Genomic DNA, 8,483 nt, shown 5'->3' with positions numbered 1-8,483 from the left:
CTGGAAAAGGACAAAACTCACTAAATGAACATTGTTTGATGCATGGATTGTTTGGCAGTTAATTGTCCTCATTTGTGAACGGGCATGAGCATGTTTGATAGGCCAACCGTTGTGTTTACATCTTTGTTGAATATGAATTTGAAAAGTGCATGAGTTTGTTAAAGATGAGACAATCTATTTATGTGTTTATGGTTTGAATAAATGTTCAAACATTAATTGTCTTTTAATTAAATACATGCTTGTAAATACGTTTGCATTTAAAGGTTCGTAATGCATATGTTTTGTTGAAGGAAATATGCATTCTTTCATGTATTAGTAACTATTTTTAGTTAATTGGCAGTTAATTATAAGTTTAAAAGAAAGTGCACATCCTTTCACTTATGTCTGTTGCATGCATAATTCTTTGCTTGTCATAAAACCTATTTCTATTGGTAACTTTAATCATCTATTCTGATCCCTAATGGTTGTCGATTTCTTTGGGAATAAATGACATTAGAGAATTGTATCCTTTCCATTAAAATCCATTAAAGGGTGTTGATCAATAAATTATTGATTTAAAACAGTTTTACTAAATGATGATTCTGACATGAAAAGTTGTTAGAAATAATGAATGAAATCATGAGAACTTGACTGTACATAAATGGCTGCATCTGTTTACTCACATTAAATTTATTAAAGGGAGTGGAAAATATGGAAAGAGAGAATCAAGTAACGGTCTAATTGATTAATTTTGGATTGGTTCTTTTGGTGCTTTTTCCATATTTATTGAGAAAATAAAGCATGACAAATTTGTGACTTGTTCTAGTAGAAAGTGCTTGCGAAATTATTAAGACATGGAAACATCTTATAAAGCAAAATTTGAGTTTGCATATGATTATGACAAAACGTGATTTTGTCCAAATATGAATAAGGTGAACATGTACATCATAGTTTGATATGATACAATATTATCTTATGTCAAAAAGCGATAAGTCGCTTATGTTTGGAGAAATAGTAAATCTTGTGAATGAAGATGTTTAGTCTTATTCATTGATGAATTTGACTTCAATTGTGGAACCAATTGAGTTGATTTATGCTTGAAAAAATATTAATGGTCTATGAGATGACCTCGATCAAATTGTGTGATCAAAACTAAAGATAGTTGGATTGAAGGTCATTGTGACTTAACGACCACTATCTGAATATACTTAAACTTTCACGAATGTTATCAGAGTAAATTAAACTATGAATGAGTTTAAGGAACCACATGTTCAAGTAAAATCCTAAATGTGGGGATTGACATATTGATGAACTCTAAGTTCACGTATAATCCCAAATGTGGGGTTATCATGTTGATAAATTCTAAAATAATCCCAAATGTGGGGGTTAACTTTAATGCTTGTGAAGTTATAAGAGAAGTTCAAAAACGTGTGAATGCAATATTACAATATTACATAAGAATTCCTAATTAAAGAATTGTGGTGGTAACTTAATATAAATGTTAAAGTTCCCTAAACCTTTTAATCATAGAAATATATCTATAAAAGAGAAAAGATGGAAAAACCTTATATATAATTATAAGGATGGATACACTAAGTCTAAATTGGATGAAAGCTGATTATGGCATTTGCAAAACAATTTGAATATTTAAAGAATATTCATGCTATTGCAAATCATTGTAATGACTCAATAATAAGAAGTGAATACCCATAAAAGGGATCGACTAGTATAATGATTGATAGATAGAAATCTTCCAATCATGTTTGGATATAAATAAAGCGAGTGAGAAGTATGTGGCTTCATAAAAGATTTCTTGACAGTGACAAGTTGTATCTATCAAATGAATCATTGGCTAACAATGTTTGATAAGATACCAAGTCAAGTCTAAACATATAAGTCTTAGACGTAACTTAATAAGGAAATTATCAAATATGGAATAATTTTCATAAAGACGTAGCGGATACTTTAAACCACTAAATAGAGTTTTAGTGACATCTATTTTGAGTAGGATGAGGTTAAAACTCCTAAACTATGAAGGTCCACCAATGAAGGCAACCCTACCTATCATTACTTAAAAGGTAATTTACAGGTTCAAATGGTAACGACAAGTCATTCGATATGTGGATAGTTTCAGCATTATAAAAATTCGCAATAATTCTATCCTAATTAAAATAATGCTGGTTGTTACTGAAGTGAGGGTTAAGCATTAAAGCTCTTAATGAAGTTCAGTGCTAAAACACAAGTACCTCTAAAAGTAACGAAGGTATTGGAAGAACTTTTCCTAAACAAATTTCGAGAAAGTTGGAGTTTTTCTCTTAAAAGTTGTTGAAAATGATAGGCATAAGGCCATATGAGCGCTAAGCGAGATTAAGAACTTGAGAACACGTAATGCTCGCGTGTGTTTCCTTACTGGTATTGTCACATGGAATAATCGGTTCAAAGCTTTATGCTACCTTTTATTCCGAATTTACTTTGTTTGGATTACACTATAGTTAGATTTAAATCAAAAGATATCTAATCCTGAAGCATGAGTATTGTATATTTTGAATATGAGAGTTTATTGAATTTTGAACAAGTGGGGAATTGATGAAAATTTGTTGTTCAAAACAATAAACATGCGTGGAATGGAGTGGACGAGATTGGAACGAAAATGTGGACCGGTGGCAGCCAATTAAGCCCATGCGACCGCATGGGCCATTTGGCCATGCTGTCACATGGCCTATTTCTGAAACTGCAGGCCCTTTGCTAGCATGAACCATGCGGCAGTTAAATCCCACTGTTAGATCATTTTTTCGACGATTTTTCGACTGGTTTTCTGGCGGATTTTTATTTGTTTTGGCACCACTTCGTATGGCCTCATCCCATGACTATACATAGGTGGTTTTTTATCATAAGAATTTAATGGAAAAACACTTGATTATATTATGATCTTGCCATTAATTCCACAATACAAGGATAAATGCTTCTTCTTCCATATTCAATTCCCTTTGTGTTCTTCAAGTTCGGGTAGAGAAATGCTTGTGCTTTTGTGTTTCTCTACATCAAGGCTTGATTAATCCTACAAACCGTTTGCCGCGAGACCCTTTAAGCACCGAAATTATTACCAAGAGATGATAAATATCGTTTGAGGACAACGATTTAATGTCGTGTTTAAGCTTTCATTTTCATAATATTTTTTTATTCATCTTCATCTTCTTGATATTATCTATCTTAGTTCTTCTCCATTTTCCTCGGTGTTGAAAATTTCCCAACATCCACCCACGGTCACTCATCCAGAATTCTCACTTACAAACGTCAATAGTTTAGTTTAGCAATCTCTCTCTCTCTCTCTCTCTCTCACATGCAGATTTTCAGACACATAATCTTGGTTGATTTTTGCAGTCTGTTTAATATAGGTTTTAATCTTAAATTTTGTTAAAAATAAGCTTTAATGTGATGTTGTGTGGATTTTCTGGCTTTTTGTCTCTTTTTGGCTATATTTCCTGATTTATGGGTAAGATCTTTGTTTCTTTTTTAACATTGAATGATATTTTTCTGGTTCACGCTTTAATACAATTCATTGTCCCTTTTTGAGGGTTGTGTGTAGTTTCGATCCGAAGTTAAAGAAAGATGGGAAATGGAAGGGATAAGCATTATAGTGAGAATAAAGGCATATTTTCTCATCTTGCTGCACTGGCGGACCTATATATGGTCATAGTGGGTCAAGTGACCCACCAACTATTAAGAAGCATTATTATTTTTTTTGGTGGGTTTTAGATCCAAAAGTCAGATTGGGGCAGTAATGGTAGTTGAGCATTTTTATTAGAATAGTGTTACAATGATGACCGAACAATTGAGAGAGTGAGAGTTAAGATTATTTTGTCATATGCGATATTTAATTTGAAAATTCTTTGAAAATTATTATTTATCATATATGTAGATTATTTAGAATTCTTTGAGAATTGTTATTTACATATATATGAGATTTGTAAATTTATTACAATGATCACTTGTATGTGTTCATGTAGTATACATAATTTTTTATTAAGTTTGATCATGCCCCACTAACACTAAATGTTTGCGTCTGCCACTGTTTTGCTGCATATGTTGTCGGAGCTAGACATCATCATCCAACCCATTGGGCATACCACCACCCTCGCCACCGTGTGGATACCCACCACCGGCTGGTTATCCTCCTCTTGCTTTGTACTGCCACCTGCATATTCTTCACTTGGTTATCCTGGTCCATACATTCAAGTATTTTTATTGTTATATTTTATTAGCAAAAATTTAAACAGGTAATAAGGGTCAAGGGTAAAATGATGAACTTAGAAAGTACAGTTTAATGATAATTATTAAAAAAATAATTAATACCACAATAAATATAATAACTGAGAAATAATTCTTACATAAGGCCGTCCAATATAATATGAATAATTCGTGATAAACAATAGATGATAGATAAAAATTCTTGAAGGTCATGGAAATCATAACTTGGGAGGTTTGTTGACCGGAGCAGCAGTGATGAGTGTATTTTATATACTTATTCAAGGTTTTAAAACATTGATATTTAGTTGCTTCTCGGATGAATTATGGTCTCAATTGCTACATTCGGTGTTGAATAGGTAAAATTCAATGATAATACACGAAATTAGAAGAAGCAAAAGTGGGCAAAAGTGGAGAAAATTGCTAAGTTGTAAGAAATCTAAAGTTTAAGGACTAAAATGCAAATACTCAAAAGTTGTGACGAACCTCATGATGAAAATTCGAGAGTGCTCGGGGTCAATTGGATAAAGAAAGACGTCAAAGGGATGAAACATAATCAAAGTATGATCACATATCAATTTCCAACTGAAAAAAGTTATGCATCGATTTTAGCCTCATATTGAAACCCATTTTTGACATAGAAAATGATCAAATTTGAAAATAATTTTGAACCAAAGTTGTAACACTTTAAGTTATCTTTCCAATGCATCTTGAATCGTTTCAATCAGACATCGAGAGAAAAAAGTTATGATAAAAATACTGCGACGCCACCAAAATAGAGCCATGTCGCCACTTTTGGGCATCGAGGAGATACTTATAAATACAAATTTTCCATACTTTTGAAGGGGATTCACGCATTGAGATGCAAAAGATACACTTGGAGATTAAAGAGAAGAATTCAAGACAGAAAAACAACAAGCAATTCAAGGGTTGAAGCATAAAGTGGAAAAGGAAGAAAATCTTTGTTGCAAGATTGGTTTCTTATTCTATATTCTTATTTAAAACCCGACGATGTCTTCCATAATAACTTTTTATTTTTCTTTTATTACTATGAGTAGCTAAATCTAATTTTAAGGCGAACAATGTAACCTATTTTAGACCCTTTATTTCTTTTATTTGAGATTTTTGTTCGTTATGATTATATGTGTGGATTTTATTTATATTCTCAATGCTTTGAATTTTCTGGCTAATTATTCAATGATTTCGTGAACAATAATTACGTAGAGATGCAGATTCTTTGTTTAGATCACATATTAAAATTCGATAAATTAATATAACATATAGAGATACCTATATTAATTATTGCGGTCATAAATGAATTCTTAGAACTTCTATTTCGTTTAACTAATTTTGATTCGCATAGAGATATGAAATTGAAGTAATTAAATAAGCTCAATGAGAACACAGAGGGGTAATTGAATGCAAAAGAAGAATTCGACCGAACATTACCTTAGATTTTATGAATCTTGATTTAAAACTTAAAGGTGATCAATAGGTGAATTTGTTCCGCCCTAATATCCATATATTATTTGAATTCTCAATTATTCTTTGTGTGTATTCCCGTATTGTTAGGTAGTTAGATTCAAAATCATAACCAACGATTGTTCTTGTTTATTTTAATCAAATAGAAATTAGAAATATTAGATTGAGTATTAAAGTATAGTCCTAATGGAAAACGATAATCCAGACTCAAAATATTTACTTTACTACTTGTTACGATCCGTACACTCGCCAGATATAAAATCGACAACAAGCAGTGGCAGCTAGGGATGCTCGGCCCATGAAACCACGAGCTCGGCTCGTGCTCGCCACGAGTCGAGCTCGTCTAGTGCTCGCCGTGCTCGCCACGAGCCGAGCTCGGCTAGTCCAAAAAAGGGCGAGCTCGGCTCCGCCCACGAGCTCGTGGCTCGTGGGTAGCTCGTGGGCCGAGCCGAGCGCGACTCGCGAGTAGACGTCATTTTTAATTTTAAATTTTTTTAGAACAACTAGGTAATTTGAAAAATAAAAAAGTAATTTTTTTTAACTAAAAGAGATAGAAAAAATAAATATGAAAGCTTTATTTTTTTATTTTTCTTTTTAAAATAGATAAAATATAAACCCTCCTCCTTTATTCGGGTTTGGGACCGACTACTTAAATTTTCAGTAGGCGGAGTTAAAAATTGCACACGAACAATTTTTTGTAGCGTGTACAATTTTTTAAAGAAAATTAAAAGTAACGATAAGAAAGAAAAATTTCATCAATATAATTAAACAAATATCACTTACTTGACGACATGCAATTTCGACATATTTATCTTGTAGTCGAAAATGAGTGTCCTGCCAATCCTTAACGCACATTAAGGTTTCTAAAATATCTTCTTTCAGTCAGCTCCTGACCTCGTTTAAAACTCTTTTACCTGCACTAAAAGCAGACTCCGAAACAATAGTGCTAACCAGAGGTGTCAGCAGATCTTTTGCAATCGCAGATATAACTGGCCAACGTCGTTCATACCTTCGCCAGAATTCAATTACTTCGTCTGAATTTTTTTTATTTTTTTTATCTGTTGGCATATTTTGGTTGAAATAATCAATTAATTCAGCAGGCAATGCATTATGGCTTGAGCTCATAGATGTATGATGAGAATGAGATACAGATGGTGATGACATGACAGTGGCAGTGGTAGTAGATGAACACATTGCAGATGAATCAAATCTATACGAATTAATGCCTTGAAATAAATTAAATATTTTCGCATCTTCTTCTTCAATTTCAGTGGAAGGAGTAGGTGCAGATGGTACTCGATTAATATTGGTACCCATTTGGTTCGCATATAATTCATACATTTCACATAATGTTTGCTCTAAATTTCTATATGAGATAGGTGTATCAAATGTTAAGGTGTTTGAAATTTGATCAATTATATATTTAGTTCCCGATAAATTATATCGGGGGTCCATCACGCATGCTAAAGGAAATAACAAAGGCAAATCTTCCCAATATTTTCTAAATTTTAATTCCATAGCAATTATAATTTCACTAAAATTAGGGTCATTTCTGTATTTATGAAATATTTTTGCAATTATATAAAAACGTTCAAACACCATAAACTGGTGGGATAGTAAATGCCCGATAAAATTTTAGTGGTTTCATAAAAAGATGTCAAAACTTTTTTTTAACTTTCAAAGCTAAATACCAATCACGTTCAGTCAATATACTCTCGTCATCACTTTTAACATGTCTATTGTTATAAAAGTCAGTTATTAAATGTTCAAAACCTTCACATGAGTTTAATAATAAGTAGAGTTCCACCTATGACCTACGTCGCTAACAAATATTTTAACATTTTACACTCCTATTTCAACACAATAATCCTCAAATACTTGTTTTCTACTTGGAGAGATTGTGATATATATATATATATATATGTATGTATGTGTGTGTGTGTGTGTGTGTGTGTGCGCGCGCGCGTGCGTGCGCGTTCCTAATATTTTGAAATTCATCATTTATATATTTTAAACTATCTTGGACAATTAAATTCAAAATATAACATACACAACGAATATGAAACAAATATCCACCAAAATCAGGCTGTAGTACGCTATGCAATTTTTCAGCAGCTACTTTATTAACACTAGCATTATCGAAAGTAAATGAACGAATTTTACCTTCGCAATGATATTCTCTAACAATACTAATAATAGCATTAAATATATTATTAGCGTTGTGAGGAAACTCAATAATTCTAAAAGTAATTATTTTTATATGAATGCACCAAAGTGGGTCTATATAATGTGCAGTTGCAGCTATATATGCTCTTTTATTAATCCATTCCCATATATCTGAAGTTAAAGATATGATATCCCCATATTTTTGCAAATCCATAATTAATTGTTGTTTTGTTGAAGTAAAATATTGTATTGTATTAGAACGAAGAGTGTTTCGACTTACCCCAACGTACCTTGACTGCAGATATTCTTTCACATACGAGACGTAGTTGGTTGTCAATTAATGCCAAAGGCAACTCAGCACCAGCAACAAGCTTCACCATTCCGGTTCGAGCTTTCTCCTCCGAATACACCCATGTGGATAGAGGTGCAGTAGAACCATCGACGTCTGGATTACCAAATTGCAATTGTGTTTGACAGCCTGGAATAAGTCCGTGTTTGGCCGCACATACTTTATAATGACGGTTGAGATGGGTGGTACCAATTTCTCTTTGCCATGCCAATCTTTGTTGGCAGTATTTACATATTGCTTTGGATTCTTGGACTCCATTGAC

Source organism: Olea europaea, chromosome 16 (assembly GCF_002742605.1).
Source record: "Olea europaea var. sylvestris chromosome 16, O_europaea_v1, whole genome shotgun sequence".
Classification (NCBI taxonomy): domain Eukaryota; kingdom Viridiplantae; phylum Streptophyta; class Magnoliopsida; order Lamiales; family Oleaceae; genus Olea; species Olea europaea.
This window is presented reverse-complemented; position numbering follows the sequence as displayed.